Source organism: Nothoprocta perdicaria, unplaced genomic scaffold (genome assembly GCF_003342845.1).
Source record: "Nothoprocta perdicaria isolate Ctin4 unplaced genomic scaffold, notPer1 scaffold_31, whole genome shotgun sequence".
In the NCBI taxonomy this organism is placed as follows: domain Eukaryota; kingdom Metazoa; phylum Chordata; class Aves; order Tinamiformes; family Tinamidae; genus Nothoprocta; species Nothoprocta perdicaria.
In genome coordinates this window covers 2,531,368-2,547,252 of record NW_020455544.1, presented here as the reverse complement: position 1 = coordinate 2,547,252, position 15,885 = coordinate 2,531,368, and the positions used below count along the sequence as shown (strand labels likewise).

At 36.9% G+C, this 15,885-nt stretch overlaps 1 long non-coding RNA gene across 2 annotated transcripts; it reads right to left on the bottom strand.

Moving 5' to 3' along the window:
* Positions 1–1,782: 1,782 nt before the first annotated feature.
* LOC112950174 lies at positions 1,783–4,572 on the bottom strand. Of its 2 annotated transcripts, none has more exons than XR_003249971.1 (3): positions 4,504–4,572; positions 2,647–2,913; positions 1,783–1,850 (listed from the first exon to the last, which is right to left on the bottom strand). It is a non-coding gene; the product is annotated as an uncharacterized LOC112950174 (long non-coding RNA). The 2 variants fall into 2 exon arrangements; XR_003249972.1 differs by lacking the exon at positions 4,504–4,572 and adding an exon at positions 4,255–4,312.
* Positions 4,573–15,885: the final 11,313 nt, after the last annotated feature.

Sequence of the window (15,885 nt, the reverse complement as noted above, 5' to 3'; positions counted from 1 at the left end):
TTCAAGATCACAGTTATTCCCATTGAAATCYTTTTGTCTATTTCAATTTGAAGTGTTTTCCTCATAAGCAGAAAAGAGACAGTGATGTGAGCAGCTGGGATTGAGCTTATGCCTTTAAGGCTATGCCATTGCCATGGACATTACAGAATATGGCAACCATCTTACAAATTTGAAACACTGATTTCCCTCAGTTTCTCATTCAGCATCTGTAACAACATCATTACAAACTTATTCTCTGATGGGTTTTCTCTTGATGAAGATATCCTCCCATCCTGTTATGCTTCTTCACACTTAAACCAAATAGAGATCACATCAATTCAAGTTACTTTAAAACCCAAAGAAAGTAGTAACTTTCAGACAGAGCTTTAAAAATAGAATTTCATGACCTTCTATTAAATCTATTTCTTTTACAGATGTCTCAGATACTTTTCTGCAGATATCTCTGACCATCTGGGCTAAATGCCAGTCATCCTGAGTCTTCCTTGAGGATTAAAGTTCTTTCTAACTTGGAACTAATGCAGCTTTTTTTCAGCTGCACACAGCTTGGTCATCATTTAAGGGTAACAGTTACAAATACCCACCTCAAYGTATGGGAATATACATTTAGTCAAGGGTTATATAAACAACAAAATTTTGCAATTTGTGTGATTCTCTCTCAGCCTCAATTGCCTTTTCCATTTTATAATATCTTTAACTTATGATGACATGAAGATAGGAAATTCCAAACAGTAATGAAACTGTGACTAGGCTGCATTGCTTTACTGTTCATGTAGCCTCAACTGAATTCTTGATAAGATCGCAACTGCACAGTCAGGCTTAGCCTCTGCTGTCACGTCAAACACAGCTGYGGCAAATCAAAATCAAAATATAATCTTATTCTTTTTGCAAGAGCAATGTATGGGAAAAGGAGATGATTCAAGTTAAAATTTATCAGCAAGAATGGCAGGAAGAAAGTCAAATAGTCAAAATCAAAAAATCAAATTAGCTAAACATGCTCTAAACATGCTCTATGTAGCAAGTGACTGAGCCATTATGGAATCCCCTTAAAAAAAAAAAAAAAAAAAAAAAGAGAGAGAGAGAAAAAAAGATCCCACACAACCCTTTCCTCCCGGCAGTCATGTTTTAAAGGGGAAAAAAAAAAATCTAAATTTACATGCAGGGAAAAAACCCATAACTTGCTCTTCCCTAAATGTTTAATGTATTAAAGGATATAAAACATTCTAATGAAAAAATATTGCAAAGAATATTTATTATAATACATTCGTGCACCATTTATTCCTACATAGGCAGGGAGCAATTTTTGGTGTTACCTGTTTGCTTTAGCAGAAATGTTACTTTTTCTTTCAGTAACAACTGCAATCACTCCATAAAAGTGCTTTTTCCCATACACTTGAAAGATTATAGTCCTTAAATGAGCACTCTTTCATAACCCAGCAAAAACAGATATCATTATAAAGAAATTAATTTTCATCTAATGTTACAGCTAGGGTTTTTGTTAGTAGTCTATAAAGGATGTCTATAATCTATGTTAATAAGATGTGTATGTCTGAGTGTGTATATAAAAGGTTTATRTAATAGTATTTATGTATACATAACACACATATATGCACAGARAAAAACAGCAATACTTCTTAGTCAGCGCAATATTTTCAATCACTGGACATTAAGCCTGAAAAAATCCCTTCTAAAAGTATGAAAACACAGAGCATAGTTTAAAATATGTGAAAACATCTGTACATGGGCACCACATCAAGAAGACATTAAAAAAAAAACAGAGAAATTAAGACTCCATTTACTCCGAGTCCTGTATTTCTCTAATCTCTCAAAGTCCTGAGGACATGAGGACATATCTGAGGAAAAAAAAATAGAATTACRAAGTTAATAAACTGCTCTAGTAAGGAATAGTTAGCTATTCAGTACTGTTGCTAGAAAGCTTATTTCAAAGCTGAATCAATATCAAAGACCTATACTTAGATCTCCTAAACCTGCTCAATCTCAACAAAATATTTCAAGCAAACAAAAAGATTTCTAATAATTGATGTACATTCAGAACCTTTAAAATTAACTCTGCCTAGAGGGTCTTATCAGACCAGGACTTTCACAAGTGTACCACAGCAACTCCAGCTTTTGGAGTTGATTCCAAAAAATCAAGAATAAACTTCCTGTTTATTCTTCTGGACTTTCTCTACTTCCAGTTACTGCTTACCACTAACTTCCAGCATCCATCATCCCTAAAATCACCCTCCTGCATAAACTTCTTTGGAACCCACAGTCAAAAGTAACTACAGAGCCTACATCCATGTTAAGTCTGAATTTAGCTTGGTAGCTTCTTTTAAACAACAAACTTGGCTTGTCTTGGTCCTACCCCAAAAGGAGAACTGCAAACAGAAGCAAAGAGAACTGATGCAGAAAGGACCTAACTCTGAAAGTGAGAAAATTTATTTTGGAGGTCTATGGATATTTTTACTCAGTAGGATAGTTCACGGCCCTTTAATGCTGTGCCCTGTGCTCTAAGTTTTTTAAGAGAAGAACATTCCTTTGAATAAAGTTGAAGAATCAGCATGGTGCCCTTTTAGACATTTTGCTATCAAATGTTATGGAGGAACTAAAAAAAAAAAAAAAAAAAGATAAAGACAAAGAAGTTACCTTTGGCCAATCAAAATCTAGAGCCACATAAGTAGACATTAGGCATAAGCATAGCCCTTTAAATAACTCCAACTTCCACTGAGACAGCAGCTAAAGAATCCAGCTGTAGCAGAAGGCATATATTGAGAAGATGGGTTTAGGCCAGTCCTCCAAATGCTTAGGATCTCACAGTGCTGGGACGAGGCACACAAAGCCTCTGCATCCAGCTGTGCATGCATCACAGCTGTTTCCTTTTCTCTTCTGTGCTGGGATTCAGAGCAGAAGCTACTGCAAGTATTCGTAAGAGAAACAGGAAATAGATCATGTAAGTCAATTATGGTTTACAGCATTAAAACCATGCAATGTAGTCAGCACAGACAAATAAGAGTGTGTAAAGGCATATCTGCATTCCTTGGTCTCTCTTAGTATTTTTGATATAAAGAGCAAGAACAAACTGAAGGTTCAACAGACAAGTTTCAACTCGAAAATGTTCTAAGGCTGCTATTTTTAAAGCTTTAGAACTGGTTCAGCCAAAGCAGTAAAACAAAACTATTATTTTATTTGAAAATACATATAATGATGATATTTTGTGGGAATTACTTTTTAAAAAACATTTTCAATTTATTACATTACGCAAGTGGACTTCATAAAATGTAAAYGCATTTGAAATCATTTAATTGAAAACTTTAAAATATAAATATGCCAGGACTATATATCACTGGAATTTACCAAATTAACTGTTTTGAGTATTTTTCATCAAATTCCATTTTAAAACCAATTTTGGTTTCTCAAATCTTTAATGTGACCAGGTCTGCTCCAAAGAACACTMAGATCAGTTACTCTAATTCAATCTATTTCAGTAAGGCTTTTAAAACATCTCATATACTGTACAATTATTAGAATAGTTCAGTTGTTCATATAAAAACACTGGAAATTTCTTGCTTTGAAACGGGAGGAAGGAATTATTTTCCAGGCAGCTGAAAGGAGAGCTTTATTTCAGTCTTCCCTGGCTGAACAGAAGTCCTTACTTTGTTCCCTATACATTGTACACTTTGTAAGTAGAGTCTTTGAAGGTATTATTATAAATTCCTTGGCTCATTCTGATATTTATTTAATCATAACTGAGCTTTTAGCATTGCATTTGTATGCTATGGAGGCAACTCCACATTTTTATACCAACGACTGGCACTTATTCAGCAGTTTCATGGTCTTCTAATTCCCTGCCCTCCTACTTCTAGAATAAATTTGACTCACACTGATGCCCTGTGAAGAAAGATATCAATACATGAACAGAAAGAAGCTAAATTACCTGAACTGATAGCTTCTCTTATGGGAATGATATTCACCTGCCTGAAAACGCTATCAAAGTATATATAGTCTGCAAATCTGCAAAAACTAAGTTAATTCTACCTTTTTTAATTGAAATGAAACAAGTAGTAAGAAGAAGCATCTTGTTCCTAAGAATCTGACATAGATTATTACACGCATAGGCAAATAAGTAGATTTGCTATAGATAATTTAGTATTTATTATACCGCAAAAGCGTCTCTGAACTTTTGTCAAATGCCACTGGAAACAGAGCAGATATATGGTATTTGCCAAGGTCTCAGCATACTAGGGGTCTATATACCTGCAAGACAGAGATCTTGATCTTAAATTCACTCACAGGATGCCTGCTAAGATGGAAGCGTCACATCTACACTGGCAACGTCAGGGACTGGTAAGCCCGGCCCTACTTAGAGTGAGGTAGCAAGTCTGAGTAGCAAGACAGGAACTCACAGCTGAAGGTTAAACTACCCTCCCACTATTACAGACAATAACGTCTTMGCTCCTTTCAAGAAAAAATTACACAGGTCAGCTGGAGATTAATGACACTAACCTTTTGTACTTTCCTCTGACATGAAGGCCTTCTGACAACAGATCTCTTTCAGGAAGCAATGCCTAGTTGTGGATAAGTAGGACAGTTTCCTAAACGTCTGCCAGCTGTAACTACCCAGCCAGGTGCATCACATGCACAGTGAAACTGCAGGCGGGGTGGGGAGGTATCAGGAGAGGCAGGGAGGGCAGGGAATAACAAGTCTCTGCAAGCAACCACACGTAGGCCCTCATTATCTTGCAGTTGAGCACTGGCAAGTTCTTGCTAGATAGGTCAGATCACATTCAGTACTGTACTGATGCAAGAGAGTTTCAGGCTCAGATATACAGGTAAATGTCACCTTGTGAACTACAGTACTGCTCTCTCTTCCCCTTCTCCATAGATGTATGTTGCCTTAGGTGTTTTTTTCAGGAGTGAYGCCGTTTCATAAGTGTACTCTAAGGAAGCATATGCTGTTGAGTTTGTATTCAGAGAAAGTGGTTTATAAGGACTACATTAAATCACCTCCACATAGGTAATCCTTTAAATCTTGGTGACAGGTATGTAAATCACACTTTTTTCCAATTCTCTAACAGAGAGGAGCAAGAAAGCTTCCAACAAGTTAATTCCTTACTTATCCCCACAGCAAGAGCACTGTCTTCAGGCAAGTAGTTAATATTCATTTAAACATCCTACTCCTATAATATCCACAGGAATGTCTGGTCTCCCCAAGTGAAAAGAAAGCAGAATGCCTGGTCTAATGGACTGTTTCATTTTTCTTCTCTCCAATTTGCTCCCAGAAGCTGTTTGCTTTAACACTCCCCCTGGATGATGCACTACTGCATTCCAAGTTAATGTTCTCAGATCAACAGTGAATCCTTTGACATTTCTTCATCCATAAGCAGTAGAGCATATCACATCAGAGAGGATATTGTACAACAAACTAGCAAACTAGGTCATAAAATAACCTTCTAAATATATTCCCTGTTTTTACTGATGGCTATGCTGATCCCACCTTTCAAGGGTATTGTCATTGCAGAATAGATTTATTTGGAGGTCTTTGAAGGAAATGACACAGAAGTCCCCACAGACCACAGAGGCCTTAAAATCATCAAAGTGATCTGAATTATATGAAGGTCAAACTTACTTCTCTGCAACTACCAGGAGAGAGCAGGAGCGAGACCTTATGGAGTCTCAAACACTCTATCCCACCTGCACTGATCTTTCATGCATMTAAGAATCTGAATCCCTCTTTCAACTGTATCTAAAAAAAAAAAATTGGTATTATCTCATAAAGAAAAAAGTAGTTACACTTATTTATATTCTCTAATGATGTAGTCCAATGTCTGCCTAAAAAGTTCATTTTTCTGTTGCCTAGCTGAGAAACAGTCTAAATTACCTATAATTCTTTGTTATTTTCCTACAAAGACATACTGTTTATGGATTTTTTTTTTCTTCCTTGTTCAACAGAGTTCTTGCTAATAGCAAAGAAGCTGTTCCCTCTGGTGAGAGCTTCAGAGAAATACTGACAGTAGCAGAGACAAGGTCATAAGTTCATGCATTGATTTTATTTTTAAGGAGTGTTTCTCATAGAGTAGTCTAAAAATTAATATATCTCACATATAATAGCTGAGTGAAATAAAGTATATTTGCTGAATAATACCAATTTCTCTTCATTTCTGTTTTACACATAGATGTAAGGCTCTCTGACATGGTTTACTGAACACAAAACCATCGCTTCGAGCTGAATTTTCCTAATACATTTTAGAAAAATGTCATTTAATGTTGAACGTCGAAGTTGCCTTATTTAAAAAAAAAAAAAAAAAAGGCTATTGCTATTGTCATGAGAGCATAGAGGGTCTTTCGAAAGGAAGGCTGACAAAGGCACTGTGTTATAATCTTTATTTTTACCATTTTAGTGAAGGTCTTGAAATTCTTAAACTTCCCTCTCCAGTTCCTCCTCCCAGAATTACTCCTTCCTGTGAGTTTCAGAATCCTACTGTGTTTTATCTTCTGATTTATCCAATTATCCACAAAAATCTGTGTCACAGCATTTTGCTTCAAAAAGATACGCATATTTTCAGAGTTTAATTAGTAACAGAATCAGGATAACAAGTGAACAGATCTCAGCAAGATAGATATTGTACTAGAACTGCCTTTCAGAAATCWGATCTAATGCTTTCAAAGTTATCTTTTTCTTTACTTTTTTGAGAAGTAAAAATCATTATACCCTGAGGACAWGAAAACTCTGACTGTAGAGTTTCACTAGTTCAGCCTTGCTCAAAGTTATTCTTTAAGAGAGCTCAGATCTTACCTAGACTGATCAGATCATTTCCTAGCATCACCAAACAGGTATTTTAAGTGTTAACCAGGGATTTTTTTTTTTAATTTAACAATAAATTCAAAAATCTCCAATGTGAAATCATAACAAAAGGAATAATTATTGTTTTGTTCATATTGTTTTTCTCTTCTCTCCCTAGAGAGATATACTTCTTGGCAGGAGTTCTACGTGCTTTAACATTCCCTTCCAAGTGCAATAATGGCTTCATTACTGTGAGCTGTGGCTATTAGAGGAAACTGAAAGGTCTTGCACTAGCCAGGTTTTTGGCCTAGCCACTCAGCTGCTTAGAGCCCTCTCAATAATGTGATGAACACAGGCAACTAGCATCAGATACTTTGTCTCCAAAAACTCCCTTGGGCAGCTGGGAATACAAAGGATATTTCAAAATCACTTATCCCCAGCTAGTTTTCTTCCGCCCAGAGTTACTTCATACCTCTCCACATGTACCCCAACCCAGTTCGCATTAAATGTAATTGGTGCCCCATAACTAAATATTGAAACAATCTGCTTTCTGCTGCCAGCGACCCCCAAACCTAATGAAGCTTCTAAAAACAGATGTGCACTCTTGAAGAGCTTTGAAGCAAAAACGGCTGCCTAAATTCCTCGCAAGGGGAAGTCACTGAGAACACATCTGCTAGGTCATCCTAGAGGAAAGTATTTCCATGTTTCCCTTGAAAATGCAGAAGGTAAGCAGAAGCCTATCCAAAAACTGTTACCTGCCCCTTTCTTGTCAAGTGGATCTTGAATTGTGGGTCAGAATTCGTCAAAGGAATTGTGGGGCCATCAGTGGAGAGTGAAATAAGGAGGAACCTGTGGCATGGTATCTGAAGCAAATTCTTCAAGATGCAGGATCTAGAGAAGTAATCTACCAGCAACTTAAAACTGCCAAGTGAAGGCACTATCAGGTAAAAGGCAAACCCCCAACCCCAGGTCTTACTATGGCCCATAATTCAAGTTATCCTGGAGGCCCCACAGGGAGTACTGCAGGATTGCTTTCTTACCAGATGGCTATGGTTTCTAATAAAGAAGTTAATAAGCTTTTAGATATTGGTAGTCTTAATCATATGAAAGGGATATTGGCTCTGTGACATTTTCTTATTACAAAAAAATCTCAGTAGGAATGACCTACAGAGATTTATATCGGAACTGGCAGTGTTAGACTTTCACAAAACACCAGGCTTTATTCTGTTACTCTCTTTATTTACAAATTAAGCAGTCAGTAATAGGGGTTGCTACATGTAATCTGACAAATCTACTCCCATTATRCAAACCTGGTGGCAGCTGATTCTAAGAAAACTGCATGTCCAGGACACGGCTAGAAACCTACAACCAGGTTTATGTCATTTGTGGAAAGTCTCTTCTCCTTAGGATGGTCTCAACTTTTATTTCAATACTCTCTCATTTAAAATTCTAAGTGAACTAGTCATTGTCACCTTTCTGACATAAATGGTCCATGGAGCCAGTAAAACATTACATGGTGACCTACATAGCAAACCTACAGAGCCAGCAGAAGGGCACAGCTGAATGCTTTGAGATGCCTCTGTCAGTTTCTGTAAAGGACTTCTTGGTATTATTACTTCACATGGAATTAGTATTTTGTAGAGGCAAAGGTGCACACATCATGCAGATTTGTGAACCACCTTTATGGTAATATATTATTTAGCTTTGCTTACCATAGCTGAAAATGCTTAGTTGGTGACATGATGGCACCTACACAGGGGGAAAGAAAAAAAAAAAAAAAACAAAAAAAAAACCACACCCACAGAGTAAGACCTCCTTCAGACATCCCTTTTCAGAATCAGGTTCACTTGATCATTGGAAAGAGCAAGCCTTTTTTGACAGTTACAAAAAAGCTAAAACAAATCTTCAGTGAACCTTTTCTTACCACTTTTTTGACAAGGACACAACTTGAAAAGAATGCCAGTACAAGCTATTCTCTTCCAATGAAATTGTGTGTGTGACACTCCTTTTCCGGTTGTCAGCTTTTCATGTGTCAGAGGCAGTACTATATATAGGAAAAAAAGAGCTGCACATTTGCAGAGAATGTGGGCAGCCTTCTTCGCTTCAGTGCTCCTAAAGATGGATAACCCTTTTCAGAAGCTTCATCAGATTTGGGGAAAAWCCCAAAATACATAGCAGGCCTTTAACAAGACTTTGGTACTGAAATATTCCTTTTTGCTGAACTTCCAATGTACGAAAGTCTGGCCCGAAACTGAAAAAAAAAAACCTGAAAACACACACTGCACTGAATGCTGCAACCCATACTAGACTGGAAAAGGAAAATGTTTTCGTTCCTTTTCTTCTATGAACTGTCAAACTTCTCTATTAAACCTGCTTAGTCAATTCTCRTTTTACTCTGAGGAGCTGTCAACAGAACTTTTTGTACACTGGTCTGTCATATATACTCATGGAAATCTTTGATGAAATCAAGCAGTGAGTTTACTTTCATGTACTACCCTAGGTAAATGCAGATAGATTTTTTTTTATCACCTGCATGGAATCCTTTCTAAAATCAGTAGGATGGCGGAGAAACACACAGAGGTAGTTACAGACATTCAACAGCAAAATGGACTCCCACAGTTACATAGCAAAGAAAAGATGAAAATACATTTTTTCCCATGAAAATTCTTCCACCTTGAATCTTTATAATAATCAGTAACGCAAAATACATATTTTAATGATATTTTTCATTTCAATTCATAATCAGAAATTATATCTGCAATGATGTGATCATTAAAATTTTGACCTTGTCAAAAAAGTAGTAAGAAAAAAGGGATTTTTTTCCTCTTACAATAATAGTTTTTGTAGCCCATAGGGTACATTGATTGTTTTTCTGAGAACATACACCCTTGTTTAGTAAAATATTTCATTGCACTGATGCTGAAGACAATGTTCAAATGAATGGACAGTATTTTTTTTGCCAGTGAACCAAGGCTGAACTACATATTACTCCTACAAGGATCCAGAGAGAAGAACTGGAGTAACAAGTCAGGTGACCATTTTCTAGGACACGTTCACTGACATTTTTTCATCCATATTCTTTTGTAAAGGTACATTTACCTATTTTCTAAAGAGTGTTCTGTATCTACTCAGCTTACTTGGTGAAAACAGACCTTTTTGTCATGCCTTTTGTCAGACTATTAATCCATGACAAACGAATGAATTAATTTCATCCAAGCAAATACACAGGAAAATTCACGCAGAAATACTATAGATTTTTACTGTAGAATTTAATGGAAATTGCCACTACAGTCAGGGAAAAAAATAAATWAAAAAAAAAAGAATAAAATTAATGTTTTTGGTTTTAAATAAAATAGGCATAGGGAAAAATTGGACTGAAACATTAGTGAAACACAATCAGTGAATGGAACAAAGACTTTATATGAATCTTCTCTTGTACATTAAAGACTTAACTTCTCAACTGATTAGTTCACATTTTAAGACCAAAAGCAGCATCGAGTACAGCTACCATATTTCTTTTGTCTCCTCAGCTGCAGTCATGGTACTAAATTATGCTTTTAGCTACTACTAGGTGATCTGCCGTGATAAATCCAAACATCCAAACCTCCCTAGAATATAGCATATGCTTTTACTAAGTGCTCTAAACTTTGAAATATGATGAATTGCTATATTAAAAAGAAATTCCAGTAAATCCGGGCCTCCATTTTCATTTGGAAAACCTTATTTCACTTGTTTATTGTTCTTTATGATCATAAATTGGACACTGCTTTTACAATAGGCTTTGTTAACTACCTGAGAAAATTCCATTGTATGGCCAATGCTAAAGTGACAGAGTTAACATCCTAAGAGAACTTGTCTCAAAACAATAAAAGCCAGATGATATGGAATACCACATCATGCAAATTCACCTTCATATCCAAGTGAATTACACAGTTTAGACATGACCTGCACGAAAGTATAATATTTCAGTTACAGCACAGGTGTCAGTCCTTAAAAAAGGAGAGGGCTCTGTTGTGGGTAAGGGACAGGAAAGACAAGGTTGTGCCACTGTCTAGCAGAAGTAGGAATCTGACTGAGACAAAGCAGGTAATCCCAAAAAAGTTACAACATAAAAAGCCAAAAAGCAAATGAGCGAGTCCATGGTCCTTAAGTTTTCCATGTTTGAGTATCTCTTGGTTGGATGCTTTGGTGTCTGTTGGAATGTGTTGTCATAGTTAAATGTTTCAGTGGTGAACTCAACTTTTGTCACTGCCTTCCCTCAAACTTGCAGAAATGCAGTATCTTTCACATTGGTACTCATGTTGTTTCAATAAAAATAGCCAACAGCTTCTGAGCTTACTGCAGACCATGCATCCTGCAAACCAGACATGACTACACAAACTTTGTTTTCTTAGTAAAATAAGTTAAAACGTTTCCATAGGTTCCTAGCATTTTGACCTGTGAAAAAAACCTTAGCTCAGGCAATCAAGATCACTATGCTCATATGAGCAAGGCGCTTTGAGTTGCCTTCTGTACAATCTCACAGTTTGCTTACCAGACTCTGTCTTCTTTCTTCAACTCTGGGTCATCTCTGATGTTTCAGAAAGAAAGTAAGAACAGAAAACAAACATGACAGAAGCCAAATGAAGCATGTGAGGAAAAATGATTGCTTCATKGACCTGAGCAAAGCCCACCGACCATTACCATTAACTGTAATCATTATTTCAATGAGGAGTCACAAGAGTTTCAGCCATATTCAGAACATGGAAGAGAATGAGTACAGCTGCTCAGATCCTCCACAGATGCCAAAGTGAGAATCACCATCTTACTATCTTACCTTTCCAAAATCAGTAACAAACTTGTTTAAAGGATTGTAATAGCTGGGATTTCATTACTCCCAACCCTTGGATACTGTTAAGACTCCCGTTGAGATCAAAAAGCCAATCCTTGTGACTTTCCTTGCCTTACTGAAATGTATCTCCAATTTTAAGCATCTCCACATSTGATAAAAGCTTATTCAGCCTTATTGACAAATCTTTTAATAAAGTACATTGAATTCTATGAGGTTCAGATTGATTTCTGCCTAACCTATATAGTCACTTGCTTAAGGTCTCCTATTCTTTTCAATCAYTTATTATATGAACACCAGAACAAAACATCGTATTTTAATGGCCAAGTGTTTGCTGAACATCCAGGCAATGTTCTTCCTCTGCTTCTGCTTAACAGTTTTTTACGCATTCATTCCATGATCACAAAAAGAAATCTCACTGATCTGGCTTCATACAAATACATCTTGTAAAACCAAAATTAAATTATCCAACTTCAGATCAAACTAAGGGTTTCTGCACAGCTTTTTGCGTAGTTTAATAATGACGGCTTATAAGCTGATTCAAGTCACTCATTTAACATGTTTTTGTCCAGACAAGTCAATCCCAAGTCTAGGCCTTCAGAACAATACAGGCCACAACAAGCAAAGAAATAACAAACCGAAGAAAGATTCAAACCTGTGTGAAATATGCCTTCCAGCCTCAATCTACTCCTTATCGYCAGCTGCCAAACCAACAAACCTGGCTTTAACTTATGGAACGTCATCATCTTTATTGTATTTAGCAGAGTCCAAGTCCCACTGCACTGTTGAATAGGAACTTTATTATGTTATCTGTGATACTGAAATAGGTCTGTTTCCAGSATGTGTGCACCAAGACATGGTATTAAACTGAAATGAAATGAATGGAAAAGATGTTAGATATTTGGGCAGGCATTTTGTGGTAGAACAGGGAAAAAATAACTATAGATTATTCTTTATAAAASCTATGTTGATAAAAATTTTCTAGCTTGCATTCCTTTTGTTTGGAATCTAGACTACTTACACACCATTCATCACGTTAGTATCTGAAAGACTCACCAGCTCAAAAGCTTTAATCTGAAAAACCACCCCCTGAATAACAGTGGCATCATGCTAAAGGGAACCCTGGCACAGCAGGGCTGCCTGACTTGCATGAGCTTACTGAGAAGAATTTGAACCTGAATCTCCTCAAGGGCTAACAAAACAAGGTGAGCCGTGATGACAGGACACAGTAGCAGAAGGACAGAAGAAAGTCATGGCACACTCTGCAGAACAGCGCTCCACTTGCATAAGCTGAGAATTTGTACACCCAAGCTAATACAGCCCTGCTGCAAACCTTTTAAAGCTTCGGAAGAAGGATGTGGAAATAAGTCTTCTAAGTCTTCCCTTCCAATTTAGTAAGAAAAAACACTAAATAGCTTAATTGTCTGTGCTGAGAAACCTTTTATCATAACTTTTCACAAATTACTTACCTTCCGAAAATGCATTGCTCATTTCGTTATTTATCATATGCAATTGAAGCAAATTCAGTTTTATGCCCAAATATTTGTTGTAAATATTTTGTGACATTTGAAGTTGACAGTATATTAATAAATGACAAATGCTATGGTGTAAAAATGAATAGTTATGATGACGGGTATTCAGAACTTTCATAAAAACTTTCTTAACTGACGCCTTATAATTCAGAGGACATAAAATATCTTTTGCTTCAATTTCCTCCTTGCAAACAAACGTTTGAGCCAGGTTAATAGTCAGCATAACTGCCATGGTTTGTCAAACAGATGCTAATGGCTTCAAGGGCACAGGAATATCTTTTTCTCAGTCGCTTCTGTAAGTGAGTCTGTTGGTCTCCCTAATAAGCTTTAATATTTTTTTTGTCTTAAAAGTATCTCTGCCGAAACAAGAAAAGTTTCACTCAAAAGAAGTGTCTTTTCAGGGCATCATGGGCATGTTCCTTTATAGGARAAGGGTACAGCAGAAGTCTTCCAAATGGTGGCTATTCTTTGGCTGACCTGCCTTATTTCTATGACTATGCTTTTGTCTCCTGTTTGCTCATTGCTTTCCTGTTCCTAATCTCTCTGTAGCTATTTCTGCACCATGATTTTGGATTTTATTCATTTTCTAATACCCATATTTGATATCAAATTGTTCCACTTGTCATCTTTTGAAGAATTCTCACCTCTGCCTACAGTCCTCCATCTGTTTCATTTTATGCACCTCCTTCCAGGCCAGAGAGTAATACTATCAGTGCACTAGTGCTAGAGTTTCACTTGGATATTAAATACAACTTTTAATCATACAGTAATTGTGTCAGTTTGAGGTGCATGTCTTTTTAATCTCAGCCTTGGCTGAACCATCRACACTTATCAAGGCTCCTGAATGCACCCATGAATATTACTTGTTCTATTACTTCATGGCTGCTGCATTTCAATATTCTATGTATGTATTTTCTTTTTTTCCGAGGTGCAACCACTTCATCTTCTTAGAAGAAGTAATGGTATGTACAATAATCCAACTACATGGATTTACATCGAAATTGAATCCAATTTTCTAAGAAGTATCACAATCGATTAAATGTGCCTTCCAGTTACACTCTGGGATTCTCCAACTTTGATAACCGTTAAGAGGAAGCTAGAAGAAAATGAGAATAAGCTGGGTTCCTAACTCATAGGCTTCACGCACTGGGAAGGTGAAGATGTGGTACAGTTTAGAGCTAGGTCCTTTGTTTTAGGAAGTGAGACTGTCTGTATGTCTGATAACTGGAAGAAACAATAGTTTTGCTGTTGGCCCTGAAAATATTATCTATGCAATCTGAGTTGCTTTGGGGAGAGGCAGAGAGAGAGAAATTTGCAACTCCTGGAGAATAACTTGTCATAAAACTCAAAGTTTCTGTGTAACTTGCAAAGATTCTGTGTAACTACTTGTGTAATTATCCTCAGCAGTAACACTTTCCACACAGTTGGTATAAATGTTACCTTTAACTGGCCATCCTGTACTCTCTCTTGAACTCTACCTTTCTTTTATTGCCCTTTATGCTCTTTTTTCCAAAGGTGTTATAAGTCACTATATTCCAATATTAATGTCCCACACTTGCACTGAAAGACTTGTCAGGTCAGATATAGATCATTTGACTCTGATTTCCTCACAGTAGTAGTGAGTTTTGAGAACCAGAATTTAAAACAAATGAGTGGGCTGGAATGTAAAGCTTTGATAACRTTTATCTAAATTGATTTTAACAATTCTTTTAACAATCATGTTCTTATCTTGTTTATAACTTGTCCTCTGCCTCATTTTTTTTTCTGATATTGGAGCAGTATTAAGAGCTGTTTTGTGCACAGGATACTCTCATCTAGTTGGAGTTATTTCCTTTAGCATTACAGACAAATTTTGCTCTGTCAAAATAGAAATGACTTTTTACTACTAAAAGAGCTGCTATTAATCAATTATATTGCTATATAGACATGCTTGTATACACACTAACTTTTTTGCATATTTTCATGTCTTCAGTTCTTTGCCATCTCCTCTAGTTTGTKGAGCATCATCTTCCAAAACATTTGTTGCTCCATCTCCCTCATTTCTGCTCAGCTTTATTCACTGTTTGTAATTTGTGTTGGAGTTTTGAGTTGAGTTTTGAGCACTGAGTTTCTCTAGAGTATTCTTTGTCCACTACTTCTGTGCTTTCTTCCCATTTATGCCTTCCAATGGCTTCCTCCGCTATGTTTTGTGTTGGACTATTTTAATAACGATTTATGTATTGAGGGCTGTTGAGTTAGGCTTTTACTAGCTAGTCCTCCAAACAGCTCTCCGATGCTGGCAGCTGAACRGATTTATCCTCTTTGCTGCACTGGGTGAAGGAGAGAGGGAGCTCCCTTTAGCGCACGTGTTGCACTAAAGCTGGAAGGGGATGAGAGCAAACCACCTGAACTGCTGAAAGTAGAACCAGAAGGAGAACCTAGATTCTCCTGGCTACCAGGCAAGTACTTGCTCTGCCAAGCCACACTGCCGTGCCAGCTTTGCTGGATTACATTGCTCAGGCTGAACGGTCCTGGTAGGTTGTGTACATAGAAGCAACCAGGGACCCATTACCTCATCTTCCAGCACAGTGCTCCCTACCAGCTCGAGTGCACATTAGCCAGTTCCCAGGAGGAACATAGAGAGGGGTCTCCTAAAATGCTATCCTCCAAAACTGGAAGAAGACCAGAAGACCAATGAAAGAAGAAACCTCAAAAATTTATCTGAACAGATTGATAGAGGAATGTTCTTAGTCATTTTGAATTCT